Source organism: Equus quagga, chromosome 12 (genome assembly GCF_021613505.1).
Source record: "Equus quagga isolate Etosha38 chromosome 12, UCLA_HA_Equagga_1.0, whole genome shotgun sequence".
In the NCBI taxonomy this organism is placed as follows: Eukaryota; Metazoa; Chordata; class Mammalia; order Perissodactyla; family Equidae; genus Equus; species Equus quagga.
This window is the reverse complement of record NC_060278.1, coordinates 89,102,106-89,124,876: the sequence shown is the minus strand read 5'-3', so window position 1 is coordinate 89,124,876 and position 22,771 is coordinate 89,102,106. Positions and strand designations below refer to the sequence as shown.

The window sequence follows — 22,771 nt, the reverse complement described above, 5'->3', positions numbered from 1 at the left end:
CAGGCCCCAGACTCCACCCATTTTGGGGAAGCCACTAGGGATGTGGCCTGGAGCCCAGAGACCTCCCCACAGATTCAGCCAGCAGCAGCCCCAAGGCCAGTGCTTCCCAAGTCTTGTGCTAGATGAGGTGCACTGGGGCAAATGAAAGGGAGCCGCTGCTTCTTCCCCTTAGCCTGCCGCAGAGCCACCTGGGAGCTGGGTAACAAAGCAGGAGGAGGAGGGTTGGGAGAGGGGTCGAGGGAGACTGGTGGTGTCAGGATTGTGCATTGTCAACAAATTTCCCAGGTAAAGCCTAGATACAAGTAGTTTGAGAATTACCATGTAAAGTTTCTCCATTAGTAAGTATCAGAATTTAAAATGTGTGCATCCTCTAAGCCAGTGACTCCACTGCTAGGAATCTATCATGAGAAAGAATCACAGAACAAAGATAAATGCTTATACAAGATTGTCCTTCGCTGCACTGTTCATTCTGGTGGAAACTTGCAAACAACGACATGCCCCTCACTGGGAGCTGACTGGGACCTGAGCAGCTCTGGGACCTCGGCACAGTGGGGTGTTGTAATGGGGTAAGTCTGTGTGCACCTGCCTGGGGGTTGGCCAGGGTATATTTATTTTAGTTTGCAGTGTCCCAGCTAGAAGGGGCTTTCGATATATTTGATGAGAACTCTCATGGGAAAACCTTTTCTAACTGGGAAGTTATTTTTGTTATTATTTTTCTCTCCTCCAGTTCTGTCACCCGCTCCCGCTTTTTCACATATGAAAAAACTGGGTCCCTGAGAGAAGAAGGGACTTGCCTGATGGTAAACCTGGGTTCCTGACTCCTGGGACAGATCTGGGGTGGGCCTAGGAGGGGAAGGAGAGATGGGCATGGCATCAGAGCCCAGCCCAACCTGGTTGCCCCTTGGGGGCCATTTTGGGAAGAGTCCCAGGAACTCAAGGCCCCTCAGGCCAGAAAATGGACTGGATAGGCGGCTAAGGCGATTCCCCGCCTCCATTGTGGAAAACCCCAATTAGAGGTTCCTGCTGGTGTGCTCCGTGCTGACTGTGCCTGTTTCTAGTGAACTTGGTGATCACGTAGGTTCAAACGAATGTCATATAAACCGCTTTCATTTAAAAAGAAAAAAAGCTAGTCACTGCCATTTTTACCTAGGGTTCATGGAAGTGAGGTAGGGGACCATGTTCCCTGGGAACCAACATGAGCCAAGGCTAGATCTGGCAGTATAAAAGCGATGAGAGTCTGTGGAGTGGAGGGGAAGAGTCCAGCAAAGGCCAAGGGCAGTGAGTAATGCAGGAAATAGCTGGAATCTGCTGGTAGGGCCTTGAAGGCCAAGGTGAAGAATTGGGATTTGCCAGTGTCAGCACTAGGGAGTGTCTGCAGGTTCCTGAGACAGTGGCTGAGGAGAGGTGGGAAGAGATTGGAGGCAGGGTGATCAGGTGAGGCAGGTCTGGGTAAAGTTCAGGCCAAACGGATAGAGACCTGTCTCTGGAGTGTGGAAGATTTGTGGCTGTCTTATGTGAGGTTCTGCGTTTTCATCTAATGTGGATTTCAGCTTATCAGCATCTTTCTTCTTAAAAGCTTTGTAGTATCTTGTTGCTCAAGCACCATTTGCTCGGCCTTCCCCTAGTTGTTGGGTATTCGCTCATTCAGCTAGTGTTTGAGTGCCTAGCACATGTCAGGCAGTGTGACTGAAGCTGGGGAACCCGCCGCCTAGGTTGTCATGAAGGGTTTGGGTAGCAGTGCTTGGCGGTGGGAAGGGTATGGGATTTGGGATTTGGAACTACTACCCAGGTGATGTAGGCAAATCATCCAAACTCTTCGAGCCTCAGTTTTCTTATCTGTGGAAACATCCAGCTTTGGTGAAGGTCAAAGAAAATGATGGCTGTGAAAGCACTTTGTGAATGATGTAAGTGCTTATAGGAGAGCAGATAGCATTATCAGGGTGTCTTAGCTCTGCCGCTAATAGTTGTTTGCCATTTGACAAGTGAACTCATCTGAGTCCCAGTTTCTTTTTCTTTAGGAAATGAGAGAGTTGGACATGATAATCCTAAAGATCTCTTCCTTCTTGGCATTCTATTGTCTAAGGCTTAACGTTTTGTTTTGTTTTGTTTTGAGGTAGATTAGCCCTGAGCTAACATCGGCTGCCAGTCCTTCTCTTTTAGCTGAGGAAGACTGTTCCTGAGCTAACATCCATGCCCATCTTCCTCTGTTTTGTGTGCGACGCCTGCCACAGCATGGCTTGCCAGCTGGTGCCTAGGCCTGCACCCGGGATCTGAACCAGCCAACTCCAGGCTGCCAAAGCGGAACATGTGAACTTAACTGCTGCCTGGCTGGCCTGGCTTAAATGTTTTTGAAAGCAACATATATATATAAATGCCTGTTTGCCCACAGCTTAGGCAACACTGGGATTTATCTTTTTTATTTTGTCTTTGCTCGTTTAAGTGGTGAGGAGTATTAGCTAAAAGTTGGTATATGTCTGCATGACTTTCTTAAATAGCCAGGCTAAGCTTTGTTCTAGTTATGCTTGATTATCTGATTTTCTTCCTGTGCAAACAGTTTGCATCAAAGGGATATTTCAGACGGGCCCGAGTTACAGCATTTTGCCTCTGGCGGGGTATCAGTGAAACAGGGATGGTAGTAACCTGCAGGCAGGGAATGCCAGAGTCTCTTCTCTTCACGCCCTCGGCTTCTAGGCATAGGTTAAGTAGTGAGAGTTATGCTTTTAATTTGGGGATTTAAAAAATCCCTGTTGATTTTCTGGTAGTCTTCTCTCCTACATAAGCCACTGGGTAGTGGCACCTCCAGTCCCAGCTATAGAAATCAGCCGGTCAGAGTTGGCTAATGTGGGGCCTCGGAGACTTAATGACTGTATTTTTCTTTATTCTTTTTTAAATTTTGTTATTTTTGTTTTTTAAAATTTTTTTGCAGGGAAAGATTTGCCCTAAGGTAACATCTGTTGCCAATCTTCTCCTTTTTTCTTCCTTTCCCCCAACCCCAAAGCCCCAGTACATAGTTGTGCATAGTTGTGAGTTCTTCTGCTTCTGCTGTGTGAGCCACCACCACAGCATGGCTACTGGCAGACAAATGGTGTAGTTTCACGCCCGGGAACTGGGCCCAGGCTGCTGAAGCTGAGGGCCCCGAACCTTAACCATTCTGTCATCAGGGCTGGCTGGTCTTTATTCTTTTTATGAGGGTTTGGGTGATAGGATAGATGGGGATGAGACTCCATTTGGCAAATTTTCATCTTTTTTATACGTGGGAATTTTCTTACCTCCTGGACTGCTTTTTAATTACAAAAGCAAATACTCTAGGTTAATTATGGCAAGTGAAACAGTACAGAAGCATATAAGGAAAAGGTGAATAACCTCCCCCTCATTCCTGCCTTCCCACATTAGCTGTGATAACAGGTGTCTCTTCTTCCTCACCTTTCTCCACGTGCACATAAACACATGCAAATATATATACACATCCTGAGAGGTGTTTCTTTCCTCCCTCTTATTTACATTTTTTTCCCCAGTTTTCAACAGGGCTGCAATTAACGTTTTCTACATAATTATCTTTGTAATTCTGAGAATTTCCTGAAATAGATTCTATGAAGTGGAATTACTGGGACAAAGTGTAAGAATGAATATTTTTAAGGCATGTTACTGAAGTGCTCTCTGTGTCAGCACGTACAGTGTTTGGGTGTTTATCGCACCCAGGCCTTAGCCTCATCAATGTGAGCAATTTTGTGTTGAATTTTGCTCTTTTGATGGCTGAAGAATAGCCTTTGGTTCTTTTAATCTGTATTTTTTATTAGTGAGATTGACTATCTTAAAATTTCAAAATACATTTGTCACCTGTGAACTATCTCCACGTCTTCTGAGGTCTTCATGAGTTTCTTTCTGACCTGCAAGTTCTTTTTTGTAGTGAGGATGCTCTGCCCTTATTTGTCCTTTTTGTTGCAGGTTGTTTTTCCCCAAGTTTATTGTTGGCCTTACATTTTTCAGAGCTGTTTGTTTGCTTTTTTTATGTTTAAACTTTTCACTTGGTCAAATGTCAGCCTTTGTGATGTCGTTCATTGCTTTTAGGCTGAGAAAGAATACGCTAACCAGTGATTAAAGTAGTCACCTATGTTTTCTTTTTAATTTTGTTTCTTTCTTTTTTCTTTTTTCAAAAAAGCTTTCATTTAATAAGTTCCACCACTACTTAGTTTCCTTTTTTAAAATAAATTAATTTATTTTTATTGGGATGTAATCGCCATATAACATTGTATATGTATATGTGTATGACATGACTTGATATTTGTATGTATTGCAAAATGATCACCACAGTAAGTCTCGTTAACATCCATCACCACACGTAGTTACAGCTTTCCTTTTTCTTTCTTGTGATGAGAACCTTTGAGATCTACTCTCCTAGCAACTTTCAATTTGATTTTGTTAGTTTCTTTTTTTTTTTTTTTAAAGATTTTATTTTTCCTTTTTATCCCAAAGCCCCCCGGAAAAAAGTTGTGTGTTTTTAGTTGTGTGTCCTTCTAGTTGTGGCCTGTGGGATGCCGCCTCAGCATGGCTTGATGAGCAGTGCCGTGTCCCCGCACAGGATTCAAACCGGTGAAACCCTGGGCCACCGAAGCAGAGTGCGCGAACTTAACCATTCGGCCACGAGGCTGGCCCTGATTTTGTTTCTTAATGGCTGAATTTTTAACGTTTAACCCTTTACTGCGTCTGGAATTTATCTTGATTTACAGTGTGACGTAAGAATCTCAATAAACTTTTTTTCTGAATTGCATACCATTTCTTACCATCTTTCCATTCTTCATGGATGTGTGATGGCACCTCTTCCAAGGCAGTGAGTCCTTACGCTATCTTGCCTGTCGTACTCCCAAGGAGAGGGTCTCTTGAGACTACTACTGTAGGGGATGAAAAGACAGATTTTTGGCCAGGGAGGGAAAGCCTTTGAATTTCTGTAGTGGAGACATTCTCCTGGAAGCTCTTGACACTGGCGCTGTAAGCACCCTTACTTGCTCCTCGCTCTTCCAAGGCCCTGGGAGGGGTCATGTGTTTTATAAAATTTACAAAATTAAGAAATTTTCATTGTAGTCAGTTAAGACCCCTGTCTTATTCCACTGTGACTTCCTCCTCACTGTTCCCCTCCTGTCAAGTGGCCTTGTGTTGGCCCCAGACATTTTTTTGGATCTGGCTAAAGGTCGAGTTCTTCACTTTGCCTTTTTCACTTACCAGTGTATCTTAGAGACCCTTCTCTCTTCACGCGTGAAGAGCCTCCTTGTTCTTTTCAGCAGTTACCTCTTATTCCCTCGTAGGGATGTCCTGCGTTTATCAGACTGCTGTCCTGTGGATTGTACTTGGCTTGATTCCAGTATTGCTGTCACAAACAGGGCTGCAGTGACTTACCCTATACATGTGTCATTTCACACGAGCACAGTCGTGGGATAAATTCTCCAGATTTGCACTCTAGTGAGCATATAAGAAAAGCTTAGTTTGGAAATAATTTTTCTTCATACTTTTTTTATCTTGGAAAAATATAAATAACGTAGAATTTACCATTTTCACCATTTTTAGGTGTATAGTTCAGTGGTATTAAGTACATTCACATTGTTGTACAACCATCACCACCATCCATCTCCAGAACTTCATCTTCTCAGACTGAAACCCTGTACCCCTTAGACAGTAACTCCCCGTTCCCCTCTCTCCTCAGCCCTTGGCCACCACCATTTTACTTTTTGTATCTATAAATTTGACTACTCTATAGATAGCTCATATAAGTGGAATCATACAATATCTGTCTTTTGAGTCTGGCTTATTTCACTTAACATAATGTCTTCGAGGTTCACCCATGTCGTAGCATGTGTCAGAATGTCCTTCCTTTTTAAGGCTGAGTAATATTTCCGTCGCATGTATATACCACAGTTTGTTTATCTATTCACCCATCAATAGACTCTTGGGTTGTTTCTACCTTTTTGCTATTGTGAATAATGCTGCTATGAACATGAGTCTGCAAATATCCATTCGAGTCCCTGTTTTCAATTCTTTTGGGTATATTATACCCAGAAGTTCCACCAGATTTTGAAGACATTACTCTGTTGTCTTATAGCTTTCAGTATTGCAGCTGGGAAGTCCCAAGTCACTCTGAATACTGGTACTTTGTATATGACCTACTTTTTCTTCTCTAGAAATTTCTAGAATCTCTTCTCATCCTTAGCTAACGGGAACTTCTTTTCTTTTCTTTCTTTTTTTTTTTTTTAAGATTGGCCCTGAGCTAAAATCTCTTGCCAGTCTTTTTCTTTTCTTCTTCTCCTGAAAGCTCCCCAGTACACATAGTTGTATATTCTAGTTGTAGGTCCTTCTGGCTCTGCCATGTGGGATGCCGCCTCAGCATGGCCTGATGAGCGGTGCTAGGTCTGCACCCAGGATCCAAATCGCCGAACCCCTGGGCTGCCGAAGCAGAGCACACGAACTTAACCACTGAGCAACAGGGCCGGCCCCTGGAATTTCTTGATGATATTCTCTGATAGGAGTCTATTTTTCCCATTGTGATGGGAGTTCTGGGAGTTGAGTCGGACATGAAAGTCTGGAAGGAGTCCTCACCATTTAGTATTATGAGCTGTCTGCCTCACTGGCAGTGTTCCCAGCGTTGAGTGGAGGAAGAGGGCTGCAGGTCTGGACATCTTCAACAGTTACTACATGAACTTTCATGTAATCCCTCTGTGGTTGGTATCTTCTGTGACTCCTGTGCCTAGTGTCCACCTGTCCAGGGACCCTCTTCTGTCCACTCGTAAAAATAAATTTCTGATCTGCCAGGGTCTGAGTTGTAGCCATGGGGGGTGGGAGATAGCATAGGGAAGAGATCTAGTAGTCTACTCTTTTTATTTTTTAAGCTGATTTTTAAACCCTCTTCCCCCAATATAGCAGCCTTCCTTCCTATGGCAGCCCCTGATCCAACCTCACCTTCATGCCCCCTTCTAGACATACCACTTATTTCTTGCAAGGAAGAAATTATTATTATTGTTATTTTTTATTTTTGAGGAAGATTAGCCCTGAGCTAACTACTGCCAAGCCTCCTCTTTTTGCTGAGGAAGACTGGCCCTGAGCTAACATCCATGCCCATCTTCTTCTACTTTTATATGTGGGACGCCTACCACAGCATGGCTTTTTGCCAAGCAGTGCCGTGTCCACACCTGGGATCTGAACCAGCGAACCCCGGGCTGCCGAGAAGCAGAACGTGCGAACCTGACCACTGCGCCACCAGGCTAGCCCAGAAGAAATTATTTTTGCCGAGGAAGATTCCTCTGAGCTAACATCTGTTGCCAGTCTTTTTCTTTTCTTTTCTTTTCTTTTTTGAGGAAGATTAGCCCTGAGCTAACTATTGCTGATCCTCCATTTTTTGCTGAGGAAGACTGGCCCTGAGCTCACATCCATGCCCATCTTCCTCTACTTTATATGTAGGACGCCTACCACAGCATGGCTTTTGCCAAGCGGTGCCATGTCCACACCTAGGATCTGAACTGGCAAACCCTGGGCCGCTGAGAAGTGGAACGTGTGAACTTAACTGCTGCGCCACCGGGCTGGCCCCCAATCTTTTTCCTTTTGTATATGAGCAGCCGCAACAGCATGGCCACCGACGAGTGGTGTAGGTCTGTGCCTGGGAACTGAATCCAGGCTGCCAAAGCGGAGTGCACCAAACTTAACCACTAGGCCACTGGGGCTGGCCCAAAGTACCACTAATTTTTGAGCCTTTTAAGGATTTTGTGGTGTAAATCAGGTTAACTTTTCACTTTTTCTTTTTGCCTGCTTGATTTTGCTGTCTGATAGTACTTGTTGATTTACTTTCTACCCTCAAACATTTTGTTATGGTCCCCTGTCCTATTCTCCTCTTTCTTGTAGGTTTATGCATTTTGAATATGGAGTTTGAAGAGGGAGATGAATTACATACCTGTGATAAATCTGTTGTCTTCAACTTAATTTCTTTTCCACATGGCTTCCCAGTGGTCACAACACCCTGTGTTGACTAGTCTACCTTTCTCCCTCTGGTTTGAGATGCCACCTGTATGCTACACCAAATACAAAGTTCCATTTGTCTGTAAGTCCTATTACTGAACTCTCTCTTCTGTTTCTACAGGTATTTATTGAGCACATTCTATGCAGCAGGCCCTATGGAGCACTGGAGTTAAAAGCAGTATATAAAGCAAAGCCTCCACCCTGGGGCCCGCCCCATGGCCGAGTGGTTAAATTCACATGCTCCACTTCAGTGGCTCAGGGTTTCGCTGGTTCGGATCCTGGGTGCAGACATGGCACCGCTCATCAGGCTATGCTGAGGCGACGTCCCACATGCCACAACTAGAAGGACCCACAGCTAAAATATACAACTATGTACTGGCGGGATTTGGGGAGAAAAAGCAGAAAAAAACAAGATTGGCAACAGTTGTTAGCTTAGGTGCCAATCTTAAAAAAAAATAAAAAAAGGCCCCACTTCATGGAGATTATAATCTAGTGAAAAGAGAGACAGGCCATAAGCAGATAATGTCAGGTAGTGATTAATTCTAGGAAGAAAAATAAAGCAGAGTAGCGGCATAGAGAGTGAGAGGTTGAGCCACTGTAGGTAAGTTGGTCGGAGGAGGGCCACTGAGTAGAATCTTTAATGAATTGGAAACTCCAGCCATGCATGGATCTTTAGAGGGGGGTGTTTCGGGCAGAGGAAATACCAAGAGCAAAGACCCTGGGACAGAAATGAGGTCTGCGAGTTTGAAGAATAGCAAGAACAGGTTGGCTGGAGCCCCGCAGGCAAAGGGGAGAGTGGGACATGGGGACAGATTGTGCAGGGCCTGGTAGGCCGTGGAAAAGGGTGTGTATTTTATTCCACACGTTGTGGGAAGTCATTGGAGAGTTGAGGGCAGGAGAATGGAGACAAGCATAGTTAGGTTTTAAAAGCACGGCTGTGGTTGTGTAGAGGAGAGACTACGGAAGGAGGCAGGAGCAGCGGCAATCAGGAGGCTGCGGCCCTACCCCAGGGGGAGAGGATGGTAACACGAGCTAACTAGGGGCCAGATGGATGAGGCAAGAAGCAGTTGGTTCTGGAGTATATTTTGAAGGTAGAGCCAACAAAATAGATGGGCTGAAGGATTGGATGTGGAGGGAGAGAAGAGTGAAGTTAAGCAAATGAGGGAGCAGCAATGATTAATTGAGCTTGACGAGGTACTTGAATAAATCCTTTTGTTTATTCTTCCTAACCCTTTGAGAAAAAGGAGATCTTTTTGAACAGTAGAGGAAATGGAGGCACAGAGAGGTTAAGTAACCTGCCTGTGATTACACACTGGTCACTGGAGGTGGTAGGACTTTGTTTCTGTGAAGTCAGTACTAATGTCCCCTCTTCTGTTTCTGATTCTAGTAATTTTGGGTCTTCTCCGTTTTAGTCTTGGTCCATCTAGCTAAAGGTTTGTCAATTTTTTTTTTATCTTTTCAGAGAACCAACTTTTGGTTTTGTTAATTTTCTCTATTGTTTTTTTATTCTCTATTTCATTAATTTCTGCTCTAACCTTTGTTATTTTTTTCCTCCTTCTTGATTTAGGGTTAGTTTGCTCCTCTTTTTGTCTCTTCCAGTGTCTTAAGGTGGAAGCTTAGGTTTTTGATTTGAAATCTTTCTCCTTTTTTAAACAATAAGCATCTACAGTTATGAATTTCCCTTCAAGCACTGCGGTAGCTATATCCCATATGGTTTGGTATTTTCTCGTTTCCTTTGTGGTTTCTTCTTTGCATCCGTCATTGGTTATTTAGGACTGTGTTGTTTAATTTCCACGTATTTGTGAGTTTCCCAAATTTCTTTCTGTTATTGTTTTCTAATTTCATTCCATTATGCTCAGAGAACATACTTTGTATTATTTCATTCCTTTTAAATCTCTTGGGGTTTGTCTTATGCGTGGTCTAGCCTGGTGAATGTTCCACGTGCACTTGAGAAGCCTGTGTGTTGGGATTGCTGGGTGGCGCATTCTATAGATGTCTGTTGGGTCGAGCTGGTTTATAGTGTTGTTCAAGTCTTCTGTTTCCTTCTTGATCTTCTGCCTAGTTAAGCTATCCGTTATTGAAAGTGGCGTATTGAGTGTCCAACTATTATTGTGGAATTGTCTACTTCTCCTTTCATTTCTTCAGTTTTTACTTCATATATTTTGGTGTGCTGTTGTCAGGTACATATATGTTTAAAATTTTTATACCTTCCTGATAGATTGACCCTTTTTTTTAGATTCTATTTTTTTTCCTTTTTCTCCCCAAAGCCCCCCAGTACATAGTTGTGTATTTTTTAGTTGTGGGTCCTTCCAGTTGTGGCATGTGGGACGCTGCCCCAGCATGGCCGGGTGAGCAGTGTCATGTCTGTGCCCAGGACTCAAACCGGCGAAACTGGGCTGCTGAAGCGGAGTGTGTGAACTCAACCACTCAGCCATGGGGCTGGCCCCAGATTGACCTTTTTATCATTATAAAATGTTCCTCTTTATCTCTAGTAGGGGATAGTATTTTAAACCCAGACAGTCTGACTCCCAAGCCCATGTTCCTGACCCCCCACCAACTGCCCTGCCTCTGAAGGTGTGTCTTCAGGTGTTCCTTCAGCGCCTGTGTTCTCAGGCATTACAGACTCACCCAGGTGTCCTGTGTCAGCTGGATCTTCCTTCCTTGGGTCTTAGCAAGACCAGCTGAAATTCCATTCTGTCCTCTGAGTAAGTCCCAGGCCCTTCGCAAGATGCCTGCAGATTGCTAGACATTCTCACTCTCCATCATCTTGGGCCCTGGAGCCTGCTTGCCCACGAGCATGCCCTGTTTCTGTATGGTCTTGGTGTTTCAATCTCTTTCCCCTTTACCTCTCCCAGAGTCTCCCCATCCCTCACCAAACCTTGCTAACACAAGTGAGGTAAGCCATTTACCACAGGATGGTGAGAGGAGGGGCATACTTGACAGAAGCACAGAGGGCTTCAATTCCACGTTCTGTATCCATGGGCAATCTCTGGTGCCCCAGCTGCAGGAGGATTTGTCATGGCCCAACAGTACTCAGCCTTCTGTCACCTGCTGCTGGCTCTGGTCTCCTCTCTCCTGCATTTTGAGGCCCCCCTTCCCTCTCCCCTCACCCCCATCCTCTCTGGAGCAAAAACCAGTCTCCCCCTCTGCTTTCTGCAGAGCCATTTAATGTCTGCTTTTGTTGTCTTTGTTTCTTTGGCTTCTCAAGGGTCAGGCTCTAACTATTTTGGTCAAGCGCCTCACGGTATTTCCCTAAACCCAGACTGACTGAAGAGTGGTGTGGGGCCAGCAGTTAGATGAGAAAACTTCCCACCTAGCTCTGCATGCCGGGTTTATTGTCCTGCCTTTCTGCTGTGGTTAGGTGAAATGTTGGCATTTCCTGGACATTTCAGTTATTTGTGGGAGCAGAATATTTGAAGTCAGGACTTTCCAGAAGAGTCTCAGAAATCTCTGATGCTGCGTGAATCATCAGACTGAGGCCCAGGGGCTGGCCCGGTGGCGCAGGGGTTAAGTGTACACCCTCTGCTTTGGCAGCCTGGGGTTCACCGGTTTGGATCCTGGGTGTGGACCTACACAGCGCTCATCAAGCCATGCTGTGGCAGGCATCCCACATATAAAGTACAGGAAGATGGGCACAGATGTTAGCTCAGGGCCAGTCTTCCTCAGCAGAAAGAGGAGGATTGGTGGCAGATGTTAGCTCAGGGCTAATCTTTCTCAAAAAAACGAAAACAAAAACAAAACAAAACTGAAGCCCACTGAGAGCCTACAGCAAGTTAGTGGTAGAACCAGTCCTCAAGCCCTGGCCCTGGGATGAGCTTTGACCCTGGTGGACCCTGATGCTGGATGTACCTTGGGTCATTCCCTTCCGCTCCTGAGCCCAACTTTCCATATGGGAAATGGGAAAACAACACTATCTCCTCCCAAGGCTGTTATGAAAGAGAAGTGACAAAATGCTTATGCTATGCTTTGCCTAATGCTTGACAAATAGTAAGGGAAAGCTGCACGAAAAAATCTTCACTAGTTACATTTTATGACTTAATGATTTTCTAATCTGTGTTTCACAAATCATTGTGTGTGTGTGTGTGTGTGTGTTTCATACGAGACAGGCTTCTGTAGTAAGTCTAATCGATAGCAAGAGAGTACTTGCTTTTGCATGGAATAGCAGGAAGCACCCCAGAGGAATATGTTGTTTTTGGTAGAGAACAAAGTATATATCCACACGAAAACTTGTGCATGAATGTTCATAGCAGCATTATTCATAACAGCCCAAAACTGTAAGCAAGCCAAATATTCATCAGCTGGTGAAAGGAAAAATAGTGTTGTATCCTTACAGTGGAGTACTACTGAGCAGTGAAATGGAACTGCAGATACGTGCAGTAGCATACGAGTCTCAAAATATGCCAGGTTAAAGAAGCCAGACACAAAAGAGTAAATGTTGTATGACGTATTCATATACAATTCTAGAAAAAGAGAAAGGAATCTATAAAAAGTAGATTGGTGGTTGCCTGGACTGAGAAGTGTGGAGAAGGACTCGACCAAAAAGAGGAATAAGTGAACATTTGCCAAAATTAATTTCATTTTGCACTTCGAGTAGGTAAATTTTATTAAAAAACAACAACAACAACTATGGGACACAGACAAAGCAGTAATAAAGAGAAACAAATGCAGCAACAGCAAATGGTTAAATTTGAGTTGACTCACGTACACAAACCATGCTTTTTGTTCACTGGGTTGCAAATTTACTTTCTCATCATCCCAGATGGAGGCATTTTACAACGCAGCATCTGGATAAACAAAATTCTTTAAGGTCCAAGTACCTCGTGCCTAACAGTTTTCCTTTAACTGAACTGAATTCCTTTCTTAAAGGCGGATTTATATCTGACTTGATATTTTCCTTTCTCAAAGGTGAGGAGTGCTTCCATTCTGTTTCTGTAGGTCTCTATCCTTAGAGCAGGAGCAGCCGCGTGAGGTTTTGGCCTGGTTTTGGGCAGGACGGTGACACGGCCAGAGATACTTGGAAAGAGCAACCTGGAACTGGCCTGTGGAGGAGGCATGAGAGGCCGCTTGGGGGAGAGTCAGGAAGGCCAGTTAAGGGGCTGGTGTAGTTTGTGGAGCTGCACGCTTAAAATGTATGCATTTTTCTATATATAAGTTTACTTCAGCTTTTAAAAATGAGAACAAAAGACTATCACAGTAGTCCGCATGAAGTCCAGAGGCCAGAGAAAGAAGCTCCAGGCCAGGTTGGGAGCAGTGGGACGAGTCTAGGGACTTGAGTGGGATTCTGGTTGTAGAACTGACAGGGTCTGCAGAAAGACCGGGAAACTGAGAGGGGAGGCACTGGGGCAGGGATGGGGGCCAGGACAGGGAGAAGACCAGGTCATACTTGAGCACTGAAGAGGCACATTTCTGAGTGGGGCTCAGGGGCCCTGGCTGAGTGGATAAATTTGCTTTGTAGCTCGGGCATTCTGCTTGGCTAGGAGCCAAGAAAAGGCCTGGACCCCATCCTCAGGGGTCATGGCTCACTGGGGACAGAGGACAGCCTTCTTGAGCAAGTTGGGGAAGGCGTGGAGGGACTTTGGGGGAGGAAGTAGCCATCCCTTCAGGTCCCTCCTGCATACACTTTCCTTACCTATTTGTCTCTTCTCCCAACCTGTCTGAGGCCGGGCCATTAGTAACCAGGTGACAAGGATCTGACCCACCTGCGTGTGAATTCTGGTTCTGAAGTTCCCCAGTAGTGTGACCCTGGACAGGTTGTTAACCTTTTTGAGCCTCAAGTCCCTCACCTGTAGAATGAGGATAATAACCTATTTGCTGGCATATGACTTTTACCCCTTTTCCCTCTTCCTAAAAAATGCATTCTGTGATTTCCCTGCCGTCTTGTCATGTGTCCATATTGTGGGTGAAAGGGGAGGGAGCTAGGTGTGGCTCTTGGGCACCCCGGGCTGAAGAATCCCTTTATTTAAGCTCTTGAGGGCTCCATGAGCCTGGGGCCACTGGTCCATTGAGCATCTTAGAATGGCAGGCACCTTGCAGGTCCTAAAGGCAGCTGGCATCCGGGAAAGCAGACCTGACTGGGAGTTGAAAGCTCTGTCCCAAATTCTCTGAGTGACCTTGGGCGACCCCTTGTGGGGAAGTGTGACAACACACAGCATCCCTGGATGGGTTTTGTACCAGATTTTGCTGATATATTTACTTTTGCTGCAGGGACCAGGTAGACATTCCTTCAGTTATTTGCCTTGCATTTTTGCACTGTGGCTTGCTTTTTATTTCCTTTGATGCAGCGCTGCTATTTTCTTTCACACCACTGTGTGTATGGAGTGGGTCTTCATTTACCAGCAAATCCAGAATAGCTTGTTACTTATGATGTATCATTATTCACTGATGTCATTTTTTCTTAGGTTTTGGGATTTTTGTGTTTTCCAGAGCTTGTGAATTCCTACTAGAATCCTCCGAACCGTATTTACATAACCAAGTGTTTTCTCCTATAAAACCACTTTAAGATAATTTTCAATACATGTATTTTAAAATTCATTTTGTGTAATAGCTTTTAAAAAAAATAGTACTGCGGCTGGCCTGGTTCCATAGTGCTTAAGTTCACGTGCTCCACTTTAGCAGCCTGGGGTTTGTAGGTTCGGATGCCAGGCGTGGATCTACACAGTGCTCATCAAGCCATTCTGTGCAGCATCCCACATACAAAATAAGAGGAAGATTGGCATAGATGTTAGCTCAGCAACAATCTTCCTCAAGCAAAAAGAGGAAGATTGGCAACAAATGTTAGCTCAGGGCCAATCTTCCTCAAAAAAAAAAAGCACTTTCTATGTACCAAGCACTGTTCTATGTATTTTATAACTATAAACTTATTTAATCCTCATAACAACTCTATGAGGTGGATGTTATTATCCCCATTTTATAGATGAGAAACTGAGCCTCAGAGAGGTTAAATAACATACTCAAGTTCATGCACCAGGATTGCAACCTAATTTTTTTTTTTAAAGATTTTATTTTTTTCCTTTTTCTCCCCAAAGCCCCCCAGTACATAGCTATATATTCTTAGTTGTGGGTCCTTCTAGTTGTGGCATGTGGGACACCGCCTCAGCATGGCCTGATGAGCAGTGCCATGTCCGCGTCCAGGACTTGAACCGACGAAACACTGGGCCGCTGCAGCGGAGCGCACGAACTTAACCACTCAGCCATGGGGCTGGCCCCTGTTCTTTTTTTTTTTTAACTCCATTATATTACCTTTGACCTCAAAATTATTTTCCCAAAACTTTCCATATAAAATTGGAATGCATCTTACGTACTTGTGTATCTTATAGGCCAATAAATATGGTCCTAATAGCTGAACTTAACCCAACTTAACCTCGATCTGGAGCCCTAGTTTCTCTTCAGGGCGACCGCGAGCCCTCAAGCCTCATCTGTAAAATGGGGGCTTGCGAAGAATTACGCGAGTTGTTGGAAGGTTTGATTTATTTACATTTCTTTCTTTGGATTTATTTTAACGCACAAGGAAGGTCCTGGCATAGAGCCCCCCAAGCCTAGCACAGGCTTTTACACTCAGTGGGCCTTCCGTAAATGTCCTGGGGGTTAGGAGGAGACCAGCCCTAGGGAACGGCCACCCTGCCTCTTCTGGGAAGTTAATTTCTAGCCCGGGGAGAGGTGCTGGTAATTTCTGTGGGTTTACTAGAGTTAAATACCACGTTAAGTGATTATGTAAAATAACTCCCAACTTCACAATGACAGATGAAGCTGGTTCTCTTATTTTCCTTTATTTGGCAGAGGTGGGGGAGATGGAGGTCAGTGGTTTGCCCAGGGTGACTCAGTGGATGCTCGAGGGGATCAGACAGGGGTATGAATGGGCAGTGCAGTAGTCCCTGTGATGTCTTTCCTGGTTGCTGTGTAGTCATTGCCTGTGGTCAGTGCTACCTACCCTGAGTCCTAGCTTTGAAGAAAGGGACTATTCAGCCTGGGTGCCCAAGAGCCAGTCAGAGCTCTTGAAGCCTCCAGGGGCCTGGGCAACTGGCCCCTTGAGGTGGGATCCTAACATCTTAGAACTGGAGGAACCTTGGAGGTCCTCAAGAGGCATCTGGCATCAGGAAAGCAAACTAGGCTGGGAATTCCAAGTTCTTTGTCCCAAATTGGTTGGGCAACCTTGTGCTTGTTGCTGCCCCTCTGGGCCACAGCTGGGATACTGAAAGCCCTTTTAGCTGTTGTGTTCCGTGATACAAGTCCAACCTTTCCATTTTATGTGTGAGGACACTGAGACCCAGAAAGGGACGGGGATTTGCCCATATAATTTTACAGCCAGAGGAATTCTTAAAAAGATCCCTTTCCTGGTCAGTGACATGGAAAGTACAGGGTCCCTGGAATCAGACTGCCTCGCATATAGTAATTGCTCATTAAGTGTGGGCCATTATTTTATTAAGCAACGTCCTATGCAGTGACTGACTGTGGGTCTTACTCTTACTAGTTGTGTGACCTTGACTTGAGTAGGTCATTTAACCTTTTCCCGCCTCAGTTTCCTCAGGTGTGATTTGGGTTAATAACAGCTCTTTATGGTGGAATTGTACAGAATAAAATGTGATTCTCCATGTAAAATGTAGAGCTTGGCACATGGCCCATAGTAAATGCCCAATAAAAATGAAAGTCTGTCCCTGCTTGAAACCTTCCAGTGGTTCCCCTGGCATTTATAGTTCTATCCAAACTCCCACGGTGTCTGAGAAGGCTCTGAACTTGTCACTTGGTCCCTGCCTACTTCTTATTTCACACCAGTCTCAGCCTCACTCACTCTACTTCATGCCAAGTTCGTGTCCACTCAGTGGTTTTTTTGTTTTTAACCCTTCTTGTTTCCCTTGATTTTAGCTCAAATATCACCTCCTCAGGAAGGCTGTCCCTGACCACTGAGGACAAGTTTCCCATCCCCTCTCCACAGTATTAAACTGTTTTCTCCGTCATACTTAACCTAGTTTGCAATGGTTGGTTTTGTTGTTTATTGTCTCTCTCTCCTCTGGTAAACTGTTTCATTCACTGTGGAATCCCCTACCTCTGAATAACAGGCTCTGAACACATGCTCATCAGTACCCAGTGGTACGCAGTGTCCAGTCAAGTCCCCTCACCTACATCCACATTGCTCTCTCTTGGGAAAATCTGATCAGGCTCTGTCCTGCTTCAAACTCTTCAAAGACTCCTTGGTGCTCTGGGGTCCAGGAGGAGGAAAAACCAAACGCTTTCACCTGGCGTTCAAGGCTCTTCAGATCTGTCTCTGCATCCTTCTCCCCTCCCTGCCCTGCCCTGCCCTGCCCTGCCCTCCAGCAGTGAGACTGTGGGCAAAAGCCCCTCACCTGTTTGGCTTTCTTTTCTTATCAGTTGAGGTGACCAGGGTTCCTTCCGAGCGTCAGATAAACCTGAATCATTTATTATGCCCCTGTCACCGACGGACTGCCCCGGGTAACTCAAAGGAGGTTTCGGAAGCACTAAACTGTTTCTTCAGTTAGGTTAGGAGATGCAGTTACCAGCTGCCCTGAACCAGTCCAGACCCCACTGCAAGAGCGACACTCGCAGACAAGTGTCTAAGAGTCAGCTTTGCTTCACTTTTTTTTTTAAAGATTTTATTTTTCCTTGTACATGGTTACGTAGTTGTGTATTTTTAGTTGTGGGTCCTTCTACTTGTGGCGTGTGGGATGCCGCCTCAGCGTGGCTTGATGATTGGTGCCATGTCCGTGCCCAGGATTCGAACTGGTGAAACCCTGGGCCGCCGAAGTGGAGCTCAGGAACTTAACCAGTCGACCACGGGGCCGGCCCCTGCTTCACTTTAGTGTTCAGATCTCTGCCCAAGGAGGAGCTTAAGCCTTATTAGCATAACATGATATGTGTGAAACCATATTTTCAAACTATGCCTGCAGGAGCTTATGCCCACATCTACATGTAACGACAGAACTTCCCTTTTGAATATCCATCCCCATCTGAAATAAAAGGTACCTGTTTCCCCTTGCTTGGGAGCCGTGGCTTTGGAAGTGATCCCCGTGATTTCCTGTATTTGCCGCAAAGAAATTTTACTTTGTGTGACAACTACTTCTGTGAAGGCTTTGATTTCAGCTTGCCAAGAAGCGAACCCACTTTGTTTTGGCAATGCACACACTCACCGTGTGCCTGTCCTTGTGGAGATTTATCCATCAGGCAGCACCTGTTAATTTTGGGCACTCTCTTCCCAATCCAGGTGGCCCCTACCACTTCCTTTTTTTCCCTGTCTTCGTCATGACACCAGTCATCCTGACACACTGCTATCATCTGTGTCTTTCCAGTCCCCACTCCATTGCCCCTCCGCCACCCTGTAAATTCACTCTACAATGTTTTCTTTGGATCCTTGGATAATATATGAACAATATCTTGAACAATCTTTTGCTGACTTTAAAATCCTATGTATGTTTTAAAATTACATTTAAGTTATTGAGCAATAGCTCTCGTTCTGTTTCTCCCCGCTGCACACACACTTTGTTTTTAACATCTATCCATGTGGCTGCGTGGACGTTTAGTTCACTGCTTCAGAGTGTCGCATGGTACCCACAGCATGCAGCCATCACATTTCACTTACCCATTCTATGTGTGACAGACACGTAGGTTCCCCCCAGTGCCCTGCTATCATCAGTGCTGCCCCAGGGAACGTGTTGTCCGGTCCCTTCTGGGCCTATGCACAGTTTCTCTGGGAGATGTTTCCCGTAGAGTTGCTGAGCCATAAGGGGTTTACCTGTTCACAGGTACTGTCAGGTGCTCTCCTGCATGGGTGCACCCCATCTGGTCTGTCCCCCATCACCCAGTCTATGAGGATCCCCTCTCTCTCCATCTTTGCCAGTGTTTGGTATTATCCATCTCTTTAATGTTTGGCAATCTGATGAGTATAAAGTGGTCTCTTGTTTCTAATTTGTTTTCTGAACAGCAGAGAGGTTGATATACTTGTTAGTTGAAATTTCCCTTTTGTGAATCTCCTGTTTATGTGCTTTGCCCATTAGATTCTCCAGCTTTTTATTATATTTTAGATATTGATTCTTTGTTTCATCTTAATATAGCAAAAATTCACCCTTTTTAAAAAATGAGTTTTAACAAATATATAATCACCACCATAATCAAGATACAGAACAGTCCCATCGCCCCCCAGAACTCCTCAGGTCCCTTTTACAGTCAGGCTCTCTTCCCATCCCTAGCCCCTGGCAATTACTAACCTGTTTTCTGTCCTACAGTTTTGCCATATCCAGACGGTCATATAAATGGGATCATGTAGCATATAGCCTTTTGAACCTGCGTCTTTCTTTTAGCATAATGCATTTGAGATTCAGCCATATCGTGTACATAGCAGTAGGCAGTTGGTTCCTTTTTATGGATGAATAGCATTTCATTGGATGAATGTACAATATTTTGTTTATCCATTTACCATTGGAAGGATATGTGGATTGTTTCCAAATTTGTCAATTTGTTTTTGATGACCTTACAGTTTTGAGGAGTATTGGTCAGGTATTTTGTAGAATGCCCAAGAGTACCATCTAACTTCTTGAATATTACGCTTTGAGTTTTGGAGGGCGTCCGACTGTGGATGCTTAGTGGACCTACCTGCTAGAGCCAGTTAAGCTGTTGTCTCTGAAGAGGGTCTCATAGCTTGTTTCTGGCTCACCTTTTTCTGGCCCCTGGAGTGCATTTTAAGCATCAGTAAAACTTCACCTTCACTGACTCTCTGTTTCTTCCCCCATACCATCTCTCTGTCTTTCTTTTCTTTGTTGTTTGTTTTCTTACTCTGTGTTTGGTTTTAGTTCTTGGCCAAGCTATTTCCCATTGCTGGCAGCAGTGATTGACACTTGGTTTTATGGTCTATTTGCTGATCTGTATCAGGACAGTGGGAGTCTGTTCTCGATCCAGTTCCAGGAGATGAGGGAGAATCTGTTTTGTTAGGCTCCTTTTGATAGTTTGCTTAGCTATTTGTGAGCTCAAATCAATTAAGAAAATATTGAGAGAAGTAGAATTAAGACGGCATTGAAAGGAGAACAGCCCTTTGCGGTACTGGCCAGTGGGTTTTCTGTTCCTTGGTTTACTTGGCGCATGGCTGAGGCTATAGAACTGGAGCTGGAAGGTTTCAGTGTGTGGATAAGAGTCTGAAATATTTTCCTACCTCCATAGTGTGTTAATTCATAAGTTAAATTGTAACATCTCTTAAATGAAAGAGGTTTCTTTTGATTGGTTTACTGGAGCTAATGGGGCTTACGTAATAAATATAAGGAAATATAAAATGTTCCAAAAAATAAAGAAATGGAAGTTCTAATAGTTTAAATGTGCTAACCTTTGAAGAGAAAAAACCCAAACCTTAGAAAAATGTTAGCTTAGGAGGGTTTTTATTTTTGACTAATTACTATTTAACAAATTTGTTAATATATAACTTACATACCATAAAATTCACCCATTTGAAGTGTGCAATTCAATTAATTTAAGTATATTTAAAGAGTTATGCATCCATCAGCATAATCTAATTTTACTCCCCATCTGCACCCTCCATACCCCAGCCATAGGCCAATGCTAATCCACCTTATTCTCTATAGATTTGCCTATTTTGGACATTTCATATAATTGGAATCATACAGTATGTGGTCTTTTGTTACGGACTTCTTTCACTTAGCATAATATTTTTAAGGTGTGTCCATCTTGCAGCATGAATCAGTATTTCATTCTTTTTGTTGCTGAATAATATTCCAGTGCGTGGATATACCACATTTACTTAGCCATTCATCAGTTGATGGACATCTGGATTTTTCCTATTTTTTGGCTATTTTGAATAATGCTGCTATGAACATTTGTGTAAACGTTTTTGTGTGGTTGTATGTTTTCATTTTCTTGGGTATATACCTAGGAGTAGGTTTGCTGGCTCATATGGTAACTCTCTGTTTAATCTTTTGAGGAACTGCCAGCCTGTTTCCAAAGCAGCTGCACCAGTTTACCTTTCCTCTAGCAGTGGGTGAGGGTTCTAATTTCTCCACGTCCTCCCTAACACTTGTTATTTTCTCTTTTTTTTTTCATTACAGTCATCCCTTGGTGTCTTCAGGGGGCTTGGTTCCAGGACCTCCGTGGATATCAAAACCCGCAGATGCTCAAGTCCCTTTTATAAAACGGTGTAATATTTGTATGTAACCTACCCACATCCTCCTCTATGCTTTAAATCTTCTCTGGATTACTTATAACACCTAATACAATGTAAATGCTATGTAAATGGTTGTTATAGTGTATTGTTTAAGGAATATGACAAGAAAAAAAAAGTCTGTACATGTTCAGTAGAGGCAGGCATCCAGGCCTTTTGATCCGTGGTTGGCTGAATCTGTGGATGTGGATCCCTCGGATACTGAGGGCCGACTGTATGGCCGTCCGTTTCCCTGATGCCTAATGATATTGAGCACCTTTGCACTGCTTATTGGCTGTTTGCATATCTTCTTTGGAGAAATGCCTGTTCGTATCCTTTGCCCATTTCTAAATTAGATTATTTATCTTTTTATTATTGAGTTGTGAGACTTAGTTGTATACAAGTCTCTTATCAGATATATGATTTGCAAATATTTTCCCGGTTTTCACTTACTTGATGTGAGTCATTCTATTCAGATTTTCTGTTGTTTGTTGTACTTCCCCAGAAAAAAATTCCACCCATGTTTTTGGATTTCTTGATTTCTCTTTTTACCCTTTCATTTACTTAATTAACCTTTATATCTAGCTGACAATTATTTATATTAAATAATCTCTGTTGAAATAACCAGTGTGGTTCTGTCCCCTGATTGAATCCTGGCTGATACAAGTGTGTCCTGTTTTGCATCTGGGTTTTTTGCTTGACATCGTGTTTGTGAGATTTATCCACGTTGATGTGTGTAGCTGTAGTTCACTGTCATTTCTTTGTCCATTCTCGTGGTGGGCGGATTGGATTGTTTCCAGTTTGAGGCTATGACGGAGGTGCTGCTCTGAGCAGTCTTGCATCTGTGAACGTGTCCACATTTCTGTTGGGTGTATACAGACCCAGGAGTGGAAATGCTGCGTCGTGGGGTAGATGTACGTTACTACATTCAGCTTTAGTAGATACTGCCAAACAGTTTTCCAAAGTGGTTGTACCTGTCTACACTCCCCCTGTAGTGTGTGAGGGTTCTCGGTGCCCCCCATTCTCACCCTCACAATACTTGGTATGAGATGTTTTTCATTGTAATTTCATTGGTGGGTGTCAGCTCCATTTATTGAGTCTCTCCCTTCCCCACTAATCTGATGTACCACCTTTGTCATATAACAAGTTCCATCAATGCGTAGGTCTGTTCCAGACTGCATTTTATTCCAGTGATCAATTTGTCTGTCTTTCCATCAGTATCACCATCGTGTTTACTATGGCTTCACAGTAGGCCTTGAAATCTAGAAGGCGCATCTTCCTTTCCTCTGCTGCTTTTTCATAATTACCTGGCAACCATGACCCTTTACTCTTCCATATAAATTTTAGAATCATCTTAACAAAGTTTCGTGAAAAACATTCTTGGAACTTTGAACAGAATTTCACTGAATCTGTAAATCACTTCAGAGGAAATTGACATCTTTGATATCTGTAGATACTTATTTTCACCATTTAGGTCTTTAATTTCACATAATAAAACTTTATAATTTTACTTTCGGTCTTGTACAGGTCTTTCACAGATCATATACATCTTTTGTTCAATTTATTCCTAGATGCTTAATATTTTCTTATACTATTTTCAGTGTTTTACCTTTTCCTTTTAAATTAGGT

At 43.8% G+C, this 22,771-nt stretch overlaps 1 long non-coding RNA gene across 2 annotated transcripts; it reads left to right on the top strand.

Moving 5' to 3' along the window:
* The first annotated feature begins 457 nt into the window (after positions 1–457).
* LOC124248763 (uncharacterized) lies at positions 458–21,766 on the top strand. Of its 2 annotated transcripts, XR_006891134.1 has the most exons (3): positions 458–566; positions 728–800; positions 21,051–21,766. It is a non-coding gene; the product is annotated as an uncharacterized LOC124248763 (long non-coding RNA). The 2 variants fall into 2 exon arrangements; XR_006891133.1 differs by lacking the exon at positions 728–800.
* Positions 21,767–22,771: the final 1,005 nt, after the last annotated feature.